At 46.9% G+C, this 16,492-nt stretch overlaps 1 pseudogene; it reads right to left on the bottom strand.

Annotated features, from left to right (window-relative positions):
- Positions 1-285: 285 nt before the first annotated feature.
- LOC131906234 (eukaryotic translation initiation factor 1-like) lies at positions 286-671 on the bottom strand (annotated as a pseudogene).
- Positions 672-16,492: the final 15,821 nt, after the last annotated feature.

Genomic DNA, 16,492 nt, shown 5'->3' with positions numbered 1-16,492 from the left:
ATGCCTCAGGGCACAGGTGGAGGACAATTGCAGAAGAAAGTTTTCTCCTTTCACCATGTAGGTCCTGGGGGTGGAACTTAGGTCATCAGGCATGGTGGCAAGTACCTTCACCTGCTGAGTATCTCACCTGTCTGGTATCAAGTGTTGTTAACTACTGAACCACGCCTCTTTTCAGTTTATTGCATTGGGTTATACTAATCCGAGTTAAAAGTGGATCCCGAATGGTTATGTTATGTAAGCAGTGAGGTTTTAAAATTTGTGACAAGGCACAGAAGAGGAATTCTACTAATTTCGAGAAAATGCTGGCTGAAACTTCAGAGAGCCACACACATTTAAAACTCCATGCACCTTCAGCTGATGGGTGTAGCCAGTCCAGTCTCTGCGAAGAACTGGCATGTTCCGACTGTTCGTCCTGTAGCTGAATTACTTCTCCTTGTTCTGGATGCTCAATTACAGTACCATTGCAGGCAAATTTCCTCTTCAATGACGTCACCGGTTTCTTTTTGTTGTAACCGTCAGTGACCCACTGGACAGTAGTGAGGGTCTCCCTGTCATTTCTTTGTTGAATTCTTACATGGATCTGACCCTCAGCGCCGGCAGGGGCCATCCGCCATCACCTCACTCGTGTTAGTGACGGAGTCAAAAAAGTGGAGGTTCTGAATCGTGGACATACAGGACAATTCTCTTTCCTTAGTAGGAATGGCCATGGAGAGGGCTCCTGGAGGAGCAGGGGCTGGGGCAGGGCAGCGTGGGGAGGGCCAACATTGAGTCTGAGGAAGCAGTGGGAGGCAGCTGAGTCCTTGAAAGTGGCTCAGTTGTTGGGTGGCCTAGGGCCCTTTAGAATTTAAATTAATTTTTCAATTTCATTTGTGTGGTTGGGGGAGCACATGTGTGAAGGTCAGAATCCAATTTGTAGGAGTGGATTCTTTCCTCCACCACGTGGGACCCAGAGATCGAACTCAGATCCCAGGGCTTGGCAGCAAGCACCTTCGCCAATGAAGCCGTCTTGACAGCGTGGGTCTTGAACTTCTGATCTTCTGTCTGCCTCTGTCTCCCGAGTGCTGCCATGATAGGTATTTACTACAATGCCAGACTGTTTTTTTCTGAAAGTTAAAACATCCATGCTTTTGTTTTATTTTCTAGAATCTATTAATTACTATTTTTATTAGTGTAGGTGTAGATGTGTGTCACGTCGCATGTGTGGAGGTCATAGGACAACGGTGTGGGGCTGGTTCTCTCCTTTATGTGGGTCCTGGAGTTCAAACTCAGGTGGTCAGCCTTGCTCAGAAAGCATTTTACCTGCTGGGCAACCTCGTGCCCGGGGTTTTCTTTACAGCTTGCTGTTCCCTGTAGCATGTTAACCAAGGTCTCTGTCACCTTCATTTCCCAGAAGAAACGCCTCAGAATGCCTGTCCACAGTCACACAGCTGATAACGGGAGAACCGAGGACTTTGGCCAGGCCCTTCCATCTTGCAAGTTCAGGAGATTCCATTCACTACCCAGCTGCTGACTGAGAGACTCCCTCAGATCCAGTTCAGGGGCTCTGGAAAGACTGTAGGTACCTTTTACTACAGTGCTCTGTGGCCTCCCACATGATCTACCCCATAGCTTCTTGCATGCTGAATTAATGGGAACTATATTTACAAACCACACGGGCTCTTCCTGAATTTAGGGGAAGGGGCAGCTGCAGGGTAGCTGATGGGATTCTGCACCCACCGGAGGCTTTCTAAGGCAAGTGGACAGAGGGAAGGAAAAATCTTGAACAACACTCATGCTTTGAATAATAATGTCTTAGTCACTGTTCTATTGTCGGGAAGAGACACCATGACCACGGCAGCTCTTATAAAGGAAAGGATTTAACTGAGGGCTGGCTTACAGTTTCAGAGGCTTAGTCCATTATCTTCATGGTGGGAAGCATGGTGGCATGCGGGCAGACATGGTGCTGGAGTGGTTGCTGAGAGCTTTGCATTCTGATTCACAGGCACAGAGTGAAGAAATACTGGGCCTGGTGTGGGCTTTTTGAAATCTCAAATCCCACCCCCAGCAACACACTTCCTCCAACAAGACCGTATCTCCTTATCCTTTTAATCTTTCTCAAACAGTGCTGCTCCCTGGTGACTAAGCATTCAAATACATGAGCCTATGGGAACCATGCTTATTCCAACCACCACAAATACTGCTGTCTTAGTTAGGGTTTCTATTGCTGTGATGAGACACCATAACCACAGCAACAATTCTTTTTTTTTATTTACTTATTTATTTTTTCTATTATCAGCTTGATACAGTACAGATTCTTATCCTAATAGTAAAATGTTTCACTGAGACTTGCCCAGTGATTGAGTAATACCAAAACTTATTATAAGCCACAGTCATCCTAGGGTCCCCCCTGCTATGTAGCCTCCCTGGATCTGTGGGTTGCAGTCTGATTGTTCTTTGCTTTATATCTAGTATCCACTTATGAGTGAGTACATACCATGTTTGTCCTTCTGGGTTTGGTTACCTCACTCAGGATGATATTTTCTAGTTCCATCCATTTGCCTGCACATTTCATGATGTCATTGTTTTTCTCTGCTAAGTAGTACTCCATTGTGTATATGTACCACATTTTCTCAATCCATTCTTCAGTTGACGGGCATCTAGGTTGTTTCCAGGTTCCGGCTATTATGAATAGTGCTGCTATGAACATAGTTGGGCATGTGTCTTTGTGGTATGATGAAGCATTCCTTGGGTATATGCCCAAGAGTGGTATGGCTGGGTCTTGAGGTAGATCGAGTCCCAATTTTCTGAGAAACCACCATACTGATTTCCACAGTGGTTGTACAAGTTTGCACTCCCACCAACAGTGGAGGAGTGTTCCCTTTGCTCTGCATCCTCTCCAACATAGACTGTCATTAATGTTTTTGATCATGGCCATTCTGACAGGTGTAAGGTGGTATCTCAGAGTCGTTTTGATTTGTATTTCTGTGATGACTAAGGATGTTGAGTATTTCTTTAAATATCTTTCAGCCATTTGAGATTTTTTTTGAAAATTCTTTGTTTAGCTATTTAGCCCACTTTTTAATTGGATTGTTCAGTATTTGAGTCTAGTTTCTTGAGTTCTTTATATACTTTGGAGATCAGTCCTCTGTCAGATGTGGGGTTGGTGAAGGTCTTTTCCCATTCTGTAGGCTGTCTTTTTGTCTTATTGACCGTGTCTTTTGCTCTACAAAAGCTTCTCAGTTTCAAGAGGTCCCATTTATTAATTGTTGTTCTCAGTGTCTGTGCTACTGGTGTTATATTTAGGAAGTAATCTCCTGTGCCAATGCGTTCAAGAGTACTTCCTGCTTTCTCTTCTATCAAGTTCAGTGTAACTGGATTTATGTTGAGGTCTTTGATCCACTTGGACTTGAGTTTTGTGCATGGTGACAGATATGGATCTATTTGTAATCTTTTACATATTGACATCCAGTTATGCCAGCACCATTTGTTGAAGATACTTCTTTTTTCCTTTGTATAGTTTTGACTTCTTTGTCAAAAATCAGGTGTTCATATTCGTATGGATTAATGTCAGGGTCTTCAATTTGATTCCATTGGTCTGTATGTCAGTTTTTATACCAGTACCAAGCTGTTTTTATTACTCTAGCTCTGTAGTAGAGCTTGAGGTCAGGGATGGTGATGCCTCCAGATGTTGATTTATTATATAGGATTCTTTTAGCTATCCTGGGTCTTTTTTTTTTTTCCATATGAAGTTGAGTATTGTTCTTTCCAAGTCTGAGAAGAATTGTGTTGGGATTTTGATGGGGATTGCATTGAATCTGTAGATTGCTTTTGGTAAGATTGCCATTTTTACTATGTTAATCCTACCTATCCATGAGCATGAGAGATCCTTCCATTTTTTGATATCTTCTTTAATTTCTTTCTTTAGAGACTTAAAGTTCTTATCAAACAGGTCCTTCACTAGCAACAACTCTTATAAAGAGAAACATTTAATTGAGGTGGCTTACAGCTTCATTACCATCATGATGGCGCTGGCCCATCCAGATCTCGGGTCTCCAGCGCCTCCCTTGGCCCCGCCTTGTAGGCGTGACAGTTGCCAAAGTCTCAATGGGGGTTGGAACTTCCAGATCAAAGCTGGAATGGCTACCCACTACAGACATGACAGCATGTAGGCAGACATGGTACTGTAGCTGTAGCTGAGAGTTCTACATCTTGCACAGGCAACAGGAAATGATCTGTCTTACTGCGTGTAGCTTCAACATAGGAGACCTCAAAGCCCACCCCCTTAGTGACACACTTCCTCCAAGAAGGCCACACCTCCCATAAGTGCCACTCCCTTGGGGGCCATTTTCCTTCAAACCACCACAACTATTCTTTATTTGGATTCCTTTTCCCTTAGCATTGCCCATCTCTTTAAATAATCATCCATGGGCACGGAAGACATTAAAACTCTTCATCAAGCTGGGTGTGGTGGTAAACATCCGTAAAACCAGCAATGAGGAGGCAGGGCCAGGAGTATCGCTTTATGGTACAGGCCAGCCTGGGCTACAGGAGTGAATGTCAAGCCAGTGAGAGCTACATGTCAAAACAAAACAGACAACCAACCGAAATCATTTACCATGTTTCCCCTCATTTCTGCCTTCCGGCCTGTGACGAGATCTCACTCTTTGGGCCTTGGTCTAGTGGGATAAAAATGGAAGTAAGAGCTTCAGAATGTCTTTCCTCAGTGTATGATGGGCGTGCCAAATAAGTGAAGAACAAACCCGTGCTGCTGAAAGTCACTGAGAGCCTGGGTTTTATTGCTCGCACAGCAACACAACCCAAGGCGTGCATCAAAAGGGATTTACCAGCTCCCTGCACTGTGCTGAGTGAAGGTGAGGCAATGGGGTCATTTAAGAAGCACAAGGTGAGCCGGGCGGTGGTGGCACACGCCTTTAATCCCAGCACTAGGAGGCAGAGCCAGGCAGATCTCTGTGAGTTCGAGGCCAGCCTGGGCTACAGAGTGAGTTCCAGGAAAGGCACAAAGCTACAAAGAGAAACTCTGTCTCGAAAAACCAAAAAAAAAAAAAAAAAAAAAAAAAAAAAAAGAAGCACAAGGTGGTGGCGCACGCCTTTAATCCCAGCACTCGGGAGGCAGAGCCGGGTGGATCTCTGTTCGAGGTGGATCCGAGTTGGAGGCCAGCCTGGTCTACAGAGTGAGATTCAGGACAGGCACCAAAACTACACAGAGAAACTCTGTCTCAAAAAACCGGGGTGGGGGGTGGGGTGGGGGGGAAGCACTGTGTGGTAGAAGGAGGATCGGTTTTTTGTAGATAAATGGTCTTATTAATTAAGAAACACAGAAACAATTGCAGAGTTAAAAGCCAAGAGGTCAGAGCTAGAAACCTTACCCTTCACTGGCACTGTCCTTCCTCTCAGCAAAGAGAGCTACTTCCTGTCTGCTTGTCTTTTTTATAGACTTTCTATTCTGCCTTCTCATTGGTTGTAAACCCAACCACATGACCTCCTAGTCACTGCCTGTCTGTACAGATCTCCAGGTCTTCTATGGTTGATATTGAGATTAAAGGCCTGTGTCTCCAATGCTGGCTGTATCCTTGAACACACAGAGATCTGCCTAGCTCTGCCTCCCAAGAGCTAGGATTAAAGGCATGCACCACCACCGCCCAGTTTCTGCTATGGCTTGCTATTAGCTCTGACCCCCAGGCAACTTTATTAACATACAAATAAAATCACATTTCAGTACAATTAAAATATCGCCATAGTTTTTTGTTTCTTTGAGACAGATAAGCTACAGTTAAACATCAATTCTGTCACGATAGGTATGGTTTTTAGCAAAAGTTTTTATTTATGTTTTGAGACAGTCTGATCTCGTAGTCCAGGCTGGCTGGCCTTGAGCTCACGATGATTTTCCTGCCTCAGTCCCCAAGTTTTGGGATACAAGTGTGAACCACCATGCTCAGGTAATTTAAAAACCCTCTTCACGGTATTTATCTGAATGGCAAAAACCAAATGAGCAACCTGACAATATGGACTAATGGGAAAGAGGTAGGACTGCTGCAGCCTGAGACTCAGAAAAAAGGCACACTTCTAGAAAACACTGGGAAATGGCTTAGCGCTTTTCTATAAGATTAAACATATGTTTACCACGTCCCTCGTCAATTCCTCCCTGAGCTAACCAAGAGAAATGATAACTTTATTCACACAAAAATCTGAATATGGGTGAATACAGTGGCTTTATTCATAACTGCCTCAAAACTGGAAGACCCCACATGTCCTTCTAGTGATGAGGAAGTAAATGACCTGTGGTAATCCATACACTGGATTAATACTCAACAAGGATGAACAGGTACAAATAAATAAAACAAAAACAAACAAACAAAAATAAAAAAAACCACCTGAGCCAGGCCTGGTGGCACATGTCATTAATCCCAGCACTAAGAAGGCAGAGATGGCAGATCTCTGTGAGTTCAAGGCCAGCCTGGTTTACATAATGAGTTCCAGGACAGCCAGGGCTATGTAGAGAGACTGTCTCAAAAAGTAAACCAACAGACAACAACAAAGAAAACCTTCTCCTGACTGGGTGCAGTGGCTCAGACCTCTAACCCCAACAACCGGGAGGCTAAGGCAAGAGAATTGCCTTGCATCCGGGCGTATGAAATAGACCTAGGTTGTTGTTTTTTAAAATCCTTTCTCAGACAGTTTGTTCATCTATAAAATTAATATGCCTTCTCTATATAGCTGGCCTGTGGGATGGATTTATATGAAAAGGCATTATATACTATATCTGTATTGGATTCTGGGTGAATAGTTAGCCACCTCCCTGGATTCCTGCTCTGGCCTCACTGCTCTGCATGGCCCCAGGATATCCTTCTATATCACTGAATCTCACATCTCACCCCCAAAGTGAGAGCTGTGAGTTAGATAAACTCTCAGGTATTTCCTGCTCCATTGACAGCCTCAACTGCTCTCCTTGCTTTATGGAAACCCTAGACTCTTTCCTGCATGACTCTTGATGTTTTTAAAGCACTTTCAAAAACATGCTTCCTTTGTTGGTCACCCCATCCAGCATTTAATATATTCTATCAGAGTGAAAGCTAAACTTCAGATAACGGACACAAACCACCACACAGCCAAGCCCGTGGTCTGCGGGGGATAAAGGGAGCCAACACATTCGTACAGATGACCTTCTGCATCCGGTTGCTACAGGGACCCCCATCTTCTCTCGAGCCCTGTCCTCCAGGCCAGGACATGTGTGGCGGGCCTTACTCCCATGCCAGTCCTCAGGGGGACTGTGGCAGAGCCACCAGGTCCTCAGTGGCCTTGTCACAATCTGCTCCCACAGCTGACTCCGGATATGCTGGGGCCCACAGAGACCTCCTCTGCTGCAGGTGAGGGGTGACGGATTCTGTCCAAACCACTTCCTGAATCTGCTGTGGGTCTTGGGTAAGTTCTTGATTTCTTTGGTTGGAACACAGACATGATGGCATCGGAGTTTCCATACTGTCCCTTTGCTCAGTGTAGCAGGGAGAAGGACATTCCCCAATCCTCTGCTCCCTTTCTCCACCTCTCCCCGCACAGAGTTTTAGACGTTTTTGTAAAGCAAGGAGGGGATTTTTTTATCAAGGGTTCCTGGCCTAGACTGTCAGCCTCACCTCACTTTTATTTTATTTTTTATTTAAGACAGGGTCTCAATATGTATTCCAGGTTAACTTACAACTAATTTTGTAGCCTGTGCTGCCCTGCAACTCATAGCAATCCTCCTGCCTCCGCTTCCTAAATGCTGGGATTACAGGCATGAGAGGGTGACAGTGTCTGTCACCTCCCCAAGCCGCCGTTGACCTTCCTGGTATTTGCTGCTACAGCCTTCCCTGGGGGCCTCGGGGCTGAGTTCAGTGCACTAAGGGAAAGTAATGCTGTGGATAGAGCTCCAGGCTGTCGGTATCCAGGCAAGGGCTGATGCAGGGCCCTGGGATCAGCTAAGACACCATACCTCAAGGCAGGAAACCCAGGCTCTCATACCCCGTGGGACGAACTGGGGTCTGAGTGCACAGTGAGGACTGGAAACAGGCTGACACCTTGGGGGACTGAGTGAGTGGAGCAGGAGGGAGTAACACTAGCTGGATGGGGAGGTGAAACTTCCAGAAGTCTAGAGGTACCTTTGGGCTGATTAGGCAAGGGTGAGGCAAAGCCCACAGGGCTTGAAGGAGGTTTGGATAAGTAAGTCAGCCCAAGACGAGATCTCTCTCTGGTGACTGAAACCGATGTTCCCTTCCCTCCTCCCCAACATCCAGGCCTTCTTCTAGGCCTTCACCCCAGGAGATAACCCCGGGCCCCAGCAGGTGCTTGTACCTGTAACCTGACAGCAGGAAGGAAGGCCCGCACTTAGACAAGTAGTGTGGTAGGGGACGGCTCTGTATGAACCTGGGGGCGAATTGTATCTCCAGCATTTTCTTTTTCTTTCTGATTTCTTTCTTTCTCCCTTTCTTCTTTTTGAGGCAAGATCTCACCACGTTACCCATTCTGCCCTTGAACTTCCTCAGTAGCCCAGGCAGGCATTGAACTCAAGATTCTTCTACTTCAGCCCCACAAGTAGCTGAGGTTACAGGTCTGTCCCAGCGGGCCTTGCTCTGGCTCCAATGACATGTTGGAACCTGAATTGGAAAGCCTTCCCCTTCCTGCCTTCAGACACCCTTTGAACTACTAAGTCCTCACAGGAGCCTGTCCCCAGGGCAGGCCATGCTGTGACTAGAGAGGAGGGCCTGCTCTGGAGCCCCAGTCCCACACTATAGCAGCAGCACTCTGTCTTCCTCGGCTCCTGAGCTCTGAGGAAGAGGCAGGAGTAGGGTGAAGGACAGGATAGTGTTTTTTTAAAGCTCTGTCAATGTCAGGGCCTCCCAGGCAAGAGAGACGAGTAATCTGCACATTGTTTACTTTTCTTACGAGGCCAGATTGGGAATGGTTGGAAATAAAAGCAAGAGAATGTGGGCAGACTGTCCTTTAGAAAAAAAAAAAAAAAAAAAAGACTCCTGGTGCTTCCTGTGGCCTTGGGGACAGGGGAAGGGCATCTCAGTGGGGACCCCATGCAGAGGATGCTGTAGCCATGGTGAAGCAGCTGTGATGGTCTCAGTCTAGGTTTATTCTGCACCAGTGGCCCCGGCCACGGAACAGGCCTCACTGAGATGAAATCATGTACAGCTGGGTGAAGCGGGTACAGCTTACAGATGATCCAAGCTCAGTGTGTCAGGGCAGGAACATGGAGTCGCAGGAGGGAGGTCCTGGGGCTGCAGTGTACCTGGGTCCTGTCGCTCCTCATTACTCAGACATGAACAGAAGGCAGGGATAGGAAGGAGACCCAAGTCTGGGGCTTTGCGTACCTCATGTGGACCTCTGATCTCTGTCCCCATCCCCCTCTGGTCTGACCTTGCTTACCTTCTCAGTGTCTGGTGCAAGCAGACAGCTCCATGCTTGGCCTTGGGGCACTTGGGGAGAGGTAGTCTGTGGCAATCCACTTGTTTTTCTTTCTTTCTTTTTTCCTTCACTCATTCCCACTCCCACCATCAGTTATTCTGTTCTAAAAGACCTCCAGGGACTCTTTCTTGCTTTTGTTTGTTTGTTTTGTTTGACAGGTTCTCATTTTGGAACTGTGGCTCTCCTGGGATTCACTATGTAGCCCAGGCTAGCATTCAACTCCAGGCCATCATCCTGTCTTCACCTTCCAAGCATCCGGATTACAGGAGTTGAGCACCGTGCCTGGCGCTCTTTCTGGCTGTTTACTCTCTTCTGGCAGCACTCCAAGATGCCTCCCCTCGGGATCCCTAGAGGGTGAAGCAGAGCGGCCCCGTCAGTCCAATAGACCTGCAGCTGGGCAACAGTTAGACAGGGGATCTTGGCTGCCCCGTTTCTCAGATTTGTGCTAGCCTTCTCTGGGAGCATCACTGTGTGTGGAGCGGAGAGGTCCCAGGCTTCCCTCACTCTACGGGGGGGATGGGGTGGGGGGGTGGGAGGGTCTTCTCCCAGCTCCCCGCTCTGGCGATACCGCACATGCTCCTCTACACTTTCTGGCTTCTTCCTTCCCACGGCCTTCCCGCAGCATACCAGAGCTACTCTACGCTGTTGCTCTGGCAGGTTCTCTCCCTTCACTGATTCTCTCTACTTTCCCCGCTGATGCTTCACACCTATTACATGTCTGGACTCTGGAGTGTGGCTCCATCTTCTCCAGTCTCCCCACGTTTTACTTGAGAATTAGTTGGATTAATACAGGTGTCCGTTCAAATAAGAGGACGGATGTTCTAAAGTAGGACAGCTGGATTCGAAACAGAAGAAAGCTTTGGATTGGGTGATGGCCCTGAAGATTCCCCTTGGTTCCTGGTGACAGAGACACATGGCACTGGTTATCCTGGGGCAAGGCTGAGATCTGGGCAATAGGTGGACTGGCTTCTAGTCTCAGCTCAGAAATGACCACAGGATCGTCTCTCAAGTTTTTAGCACTTTGGTTTTCTCCCCTGTTACAGAAGTGTGACCTGCCTGACCCCAATCTGTAGACTGTGGAGTAGAGATAATTCTCACGCACTGGGGCCAGCTCCCAGCCCCTGCTTCCTCATGCCTCCTCAGCGCTTCACTCATGTGCCTTCTTTGGATCATCCAATCCAAGTTGCTACCCTTAACCAAATCCCAACTCCCCTTTAAGACTCAATCTAGAACTTTCTTCTCTGAAGACCCATCCCTGATGATTCTAGCTGGTGGTGTTGGCCTCTCTTCTTTCAACTTCTTTGGAAGCGCGTAGTTGGCTTTACCCAATAGGCATGTGAATCTTTTTGTTTTGTTTTGTTTCATTTCTGTTTTTTGAAGACAAGGTCTCTCTGTAGCCTTGGCTGTCCTGGAACTCACTCTGTAGACATGACTGGCCTCAAACTTGGATATCCACCTGCCTCTGCTTCTGCTGGGATTAAAGGTGTGCGTCTGCACCCCACCCCCACCCCCCACCCCCCACCCCCTCTTCAAGGCGGAGAGAGGGAGGTCGTTTCAAATTTACTGTGTATGAGAGGATGAGCTTTAGCTTTGGATCCTGTTGGTACAAGAGCCGTCTCGTAATAGGTGGCAAGGGACAGGGACCCATGGTAAAAACTACCAGGTCCTTACTTACGTTACAGCTGGAATGAATGTTAAGAGTTAAAATAGACTGTTACCCTCCTCGTCTGCCATGTGGTGGCGAGGGCCAGGGAAAGATGCCCTCCCCCCACCACTTGCCCCTACCTGTGGTGGGAAAGGGAGCTGACCCTCCCCCTTACTGGCTACAGGACTCAGGAAAGTGGGCCCTGCACCTTGCCTGGGCAGCATAGTAGAGCTGACCCTACCAACAGGGGTGTGGGTGAACCATCCCCAAGAATGTGACTGTGGGAGGTCTGGCCCCGCCCTCATCTGCCATATGGTAGTGTGGAGGGGAGGGATGTCTCTCCCCACCTCCCTGCCCCTCACCACCTGTGGCAGGTGGGAGAGCTGGCCCTGAGGTCCTAAGAGCGGGAGAGCTATCCCTGCCCCTCACCAGCTGCAGCACTCAGGAGAGTGGCCCCTGCACCTTGCCTGGGCAACACAGTAGAGCTGGCCCTGAAAGTGCAGGTGTGGGAGAGCCGACTCTGAGGGTGTGAAAGCAAGAGAATTGTCCCCATCCCTTGCTCATCGCTGCAAGGGGTGAACTAGCCAGAGCAATGCTGGAGAGCGCACCCTGGTGGTGAGGAAAAGATGGTGGGCTGACCAACCCTGCAACTACCCAGGCCCAGAACCAGGGTTAGGAGGTGGCCCACCCCAATAACCACCCCATCTGTGATCTGCTGGACCTCGTGAAGGGGCTGGTCCTGCAGACCCAAAGCTGCAGGATCTCCACAACACAGGGTAACAACAGGATATCCAAGAAGAGTCCCAGTGAGGGCCCAGCATCTATATAGTGTAGCAGAAACCAGAGGCCTCGAACCAGACCAATGACTCTTTGCAAAGAACACTTGCAAGTAAAGATATATGGACAAAAGAGTTTACTGAGTGACTCATTGTGTCACATTACAGCTTCCATGATATTGATTTCTCTCTCTCTCTCTTTTTTTCTCTCTCAAATTTTATTTTATTTTATTGGTGGGGGGAGGTTGTAAGGGCAGAGGGTAGAGACAAAGGGATGGGGAAATGAATGGGATCGAGATGCATGATGTGAAAAACACAAAGAATAAATAAAGTTTTTAAAAAAGGGAATGTTAAGGTTAAAACCCCGAGGCCAGGAACACTATGAATGAAAGACAAAGAAGCTCTTAGCTGGGTATGAACCTAGCAGATCTGATGAGTGACAGGTCGGTGCTAAGAAGAAAGTCCAGTGTTAGAGAGCTGGCTAGCAAGCTCCCATAAGACCTAGGGAAACATGCTGGGCAGTATCGCTTTATTGGACTCTTTCTTCTCCTCCTCCTACCTACTCCTCCTCTTCTTCTGTTTTTTTTGTTTTGTTTTTTTTTTTTTTGTTTTTGGGTGGGGGTGCAGGGTCTCATGTAGCCCAGGCTGGCCTTGAACTCCCTGTGTAGTTGAGATCGGCCTTGGACTCCTGATCTTCCTGCCTCTACCTCCCCAACTGGTGAAATTATAGGCATGTACCACCATGCCTGGCTTGAATATGATCAGGATTTCCAGACAGTACTCACTAGATGGCTAGTTCTCGGTTGTGGCGGGTTGCCCTGTGCAGTTCTGGATGCTTGGGGCCCTCTACTCACTAGACGGCAGAAATAGGCCCCTCCTTCTCCTCCATCATCACCATCAAAAACATATATAGATACAGATATAGCACAGCTGGCAGAGACCTTGGCTAGGATGCATGAAGTAGGCCTGGGTTCAATTCCTACTCACCACACTGGATATGGTGGTGCAGGCCTATACCAGGCAGGAGTACCAGAAGTTCAAGGTCATCCTTAGCTATTATATAGGGAGTTTGAAGCCAGTCTGGGGCAGGGTGGTGGGGGGATGGGTATCTCCAGACATTGTCAAGTATCCCACAGAGAACCATTGGCCTAGGCATGATTGCGAAACTCTTTTCTATGAAAGCCTTGGGCCCTCAGGCTAAGCCATCCAATGTGATTATTTTAATGAATAGTTTGATAGCAAATCACATTAGTAGCCAACAAGCTCTGGAGATAAGACAGAAACACTCCTCGGTGAGTGCTGATCTTAGTCACTACTTCTGCCCACTCAGTGTGCGTGTGTATGTGTCATTCATTCATTTTTTTCTTATACTCTGTCTACTTCAAGGATTGGCCCAACTTATTTTTTCCTCAGAGCACCTGGCTCTTTCCACACAGCTGGCCAGGCCTTTGCTGTCAGAGCCCGCCTTACACTGCATTCTGACTGCAGTTTGTTCTCCGTCCCTAGACTCGAAGGGGCATGGCTGCCCCGTCAAAACCCATCTCTCCATTGTGCGCCCGGCCTGTCTGGCACGTGTGAGGTACCTAGTGTACTAAGTTCAATGAACGTGGAACAGAAGTGGTAATACACTGGGCTTATTGTGGGTCAGAGCTATAGAATTTAACCAAACCCTTTAACTTTACTGTAGCCTCTGCCTGGGTTTATTTGGAGCTTACTCTGCAGCCAGGAACTTTACACATGTTTGATCCTTAATCTCAAAGCAACTTTATGAAACAGAATTAACCCCTTTTTAAAGATGGGGGAAATTAGGGCTCCTCTCAGCAAGGAGGCTTGGGGGGGTAAGTGGACCCCCAAGACTATCCTTGATGACTAGAAGCTGTTCTTCCCATCCCTCTCTCAAGCCCCACATGCACGGTTTATACCCTGTGACAGGGGTGTTGATAGAGCAAGAAGTACAGACGCCCGCATAGCTGTGGGCTCTGATTCAGTCTGTCTTGTCCTGCCTTTCTTCTTTACACTCAGAAACATGTATGTTGGCTCTTTTCACATACAGAATAATCATTTCATGTGTTGGGACCAGAAAGATGACTTTGTTATGTCACAATTTAGATCCATCTATCTGTGTTTCTTTGAGAAATCTGGAGAACCATGGAAACTATCAGATTATACAAAATCTTGTCTATAATCACTTTCTTTTTAAACAATATTTTTACATTTATTTTACTTTTATGTGTCTAAGCATTTACCTGCATGTATGTATGTACACCATGTTTGTGTACATACCTGTAGAGGTCAGAAGAAGGCGTCAAATCCCCCAGATTTGGACTACAGATGGTTGTGAATCACCGTGTTGGTATGGGAACCAAACCCAGGTCCTTACAAGAGCAACAAGTGCTCTTAACTGCTGAGCCATGTTCCAGACCCCCCTATAATGGTATTCTTTTTCTTTCTATCTATCTATCTATCTATCTATCTATCTATCTATCTATCTATCTATCTATCTATCTATTCTGTGTGTGTGTGTGTGTGTGTGTGTGTGTGTGTGTGTGTGTGTGTGACAGGATCACTCTCTATGTAGTCCTGGCTGTCCTGGAACTCACTATGTAGATCAAGCAGACCTCAGACTCACAGAGATTCTCTTGCCTCCTCTTCTCTAGCGCTGGGATTAAAGGCATATGCCACCACACTCAACCTGTATCATATTCTTGAGGTACGAGATTTCACATGTGGCTAGGAATCAGAGAAAAAAAAATTTTTTTATAACAAAGTCTCAGCCGGGCGGTGGTGGCGCATGCCTTTAATCCCAGCACTCGGGAGGCAGAGCCAGGCGGATCTCTGTGAGTTCGAGGCCAGCCTGGACTACCAAGTGAGTCCCAGGAAAGGCGCAAAGCTACACAGAGAAACCCTGTCTCGAAAAACCAAAAAAAAAAAAAAAAAAAAAAAAGTCTCACTCTATAGCTCAAACAGGCCCAAAATTTGCTACGTAGCCACAGCTGGCCTTGAACTCACGGTGATTTTCCTTCCTGGGCTTCCTGAAATTAAAAGTTTGAGCCATATGGCGGTTTGAATGAGAATGACCCCCTGTTGGCTCCTACATTTGAATGCTTGGTCCCCAGTTAGTGGAACTGTTTGGGAAGGATTAGGAGGTGTGGTCTTGTTGGAGGAAGTATGTTGCTGGGGGTGGGCTTTGAGGTATCAAAAGCCCATACAAGGCCAGTGTCTTTCTTTCTCTTCCTGCAGCCGGCAGATCAGGATGTAAAGCTCTCAGCTACTGCTCCAGTGCCATGCCTGTCTGCTTCCTGCCACGATGATCATGGACTAACCCTCTGCAACTGTAATCAGGGCCCCCAGTCAAATGCTTTATACTCTATGAGTCGCTTTGGTCCTGGCGTCTCTTTACAGCCGCAGAACAGTGACTAAGACAAGTCACCATTTCTGGCTGAGAGAAGACACCTTGTGTGTGTGTGTGTGTGTGTGTGTGTGTGTAAAAGGTACCAAGAAGAATTGGGACAGCAAATGGATCAGCAGGTAAAGACATGGCTGCCAAGTCTGATGACGTGAGTTCAGTCCCTGGAACCTACATGGTGAAAAATGTGAGAACCAACTCCTGAAAGCAGTTCTCTGACCTCCACATGTGTGCTATGGTATGAACATGCATGACCACACACACACACACACACACACACACACACACACACACACACAAACCATACATACATAAATAAATGTAAAAAAGGAGAGGGTAAGAAGAGGCAGAAGTTGCTAAGAGCTGAGTGGCTCAGTTGGTAGAGTGTCTGTTTAGAATGCTCAGCACCCTGGGTTTTGATCCCCATACCACACAAATCAAACAGGATGCTGTAGACCTGCATCCTCAGCACCCAGGAGGCAGGAGGACCAGAAGGTCAGGGTTATCCTTAAGTACATAGCATCCTTAACTACCAGCCTAGGATACTTGAGGCCCTGTCTCCAAAAGAACAACAACAAAATAATAAAACAAGTCAAAAATTAAGTAAAATAAACCAGAATCCGAAACACGAATGCCTGCATTCTCTCATATGCAGGTTAAATGTATAGGTGTGTATAAACACATGTATGTGTTACTTTGTATCCTAACTTAACAAGAATCTGACCACATGCATGTCTCCTTTGTGAAGCAGACTGAAAGGTCTTCTTTAGATAGGCATGGTCCGCATGCCTGTAGTCATTGCACTTGGGGAGACTGAGGCAGAAAGATTGCCAAGTTAATGTGTTTTCTTCCTTTGTCTTTTGTGGAATTGCATCCCACAGACTAGGCAAGCACTCTGCCTCAGTATCCCCAACTCTTTTCTCACTTTTTATTTTGAGACAGGATGTCAGTAAATTGCCTAGGCTGGTCTTGAATTTGTGCTCTTATTTGCCTCAGTCTCTGAGTAGCTGAGATTACAGTACTGTACCACCAAGTGTGGTCATAATTCTGCATTCTTTGTTTCTTTTTCTTTTTTTCTTTCTTTTTAGACAGGGTCTCACTGTTTATCCCTGACTGGACTGGAACTTGCTATATAGTTCAGACTGACCTTGAACTCACAGAGATCCTCCTACCTCTGCCTCCCGAGTGTTGGGATTAAAGGCTGTCCTGGTTAGTATTACT

The sequence above is a fragment of the Peromyscus eremicus genome, chromosome 3 (genome assembly GCF_949786415.1).
Source record: "Peromyscus eremicus chromosome 3, PerEre_H2_v1, whole genome shotgun sequence".
Taxonomy (NCBI): domain Eukaryota; kingdom Metazoa; phylum Chordata; class Mammalia; order Rodentia; family Cricetidae; genus Peromyscus; species Peromyscus eremicus.
Note: the sequence above shows the minus strand (reverse complement) of the source record. Positions and strands in the feature narration are given on the sequence as shown.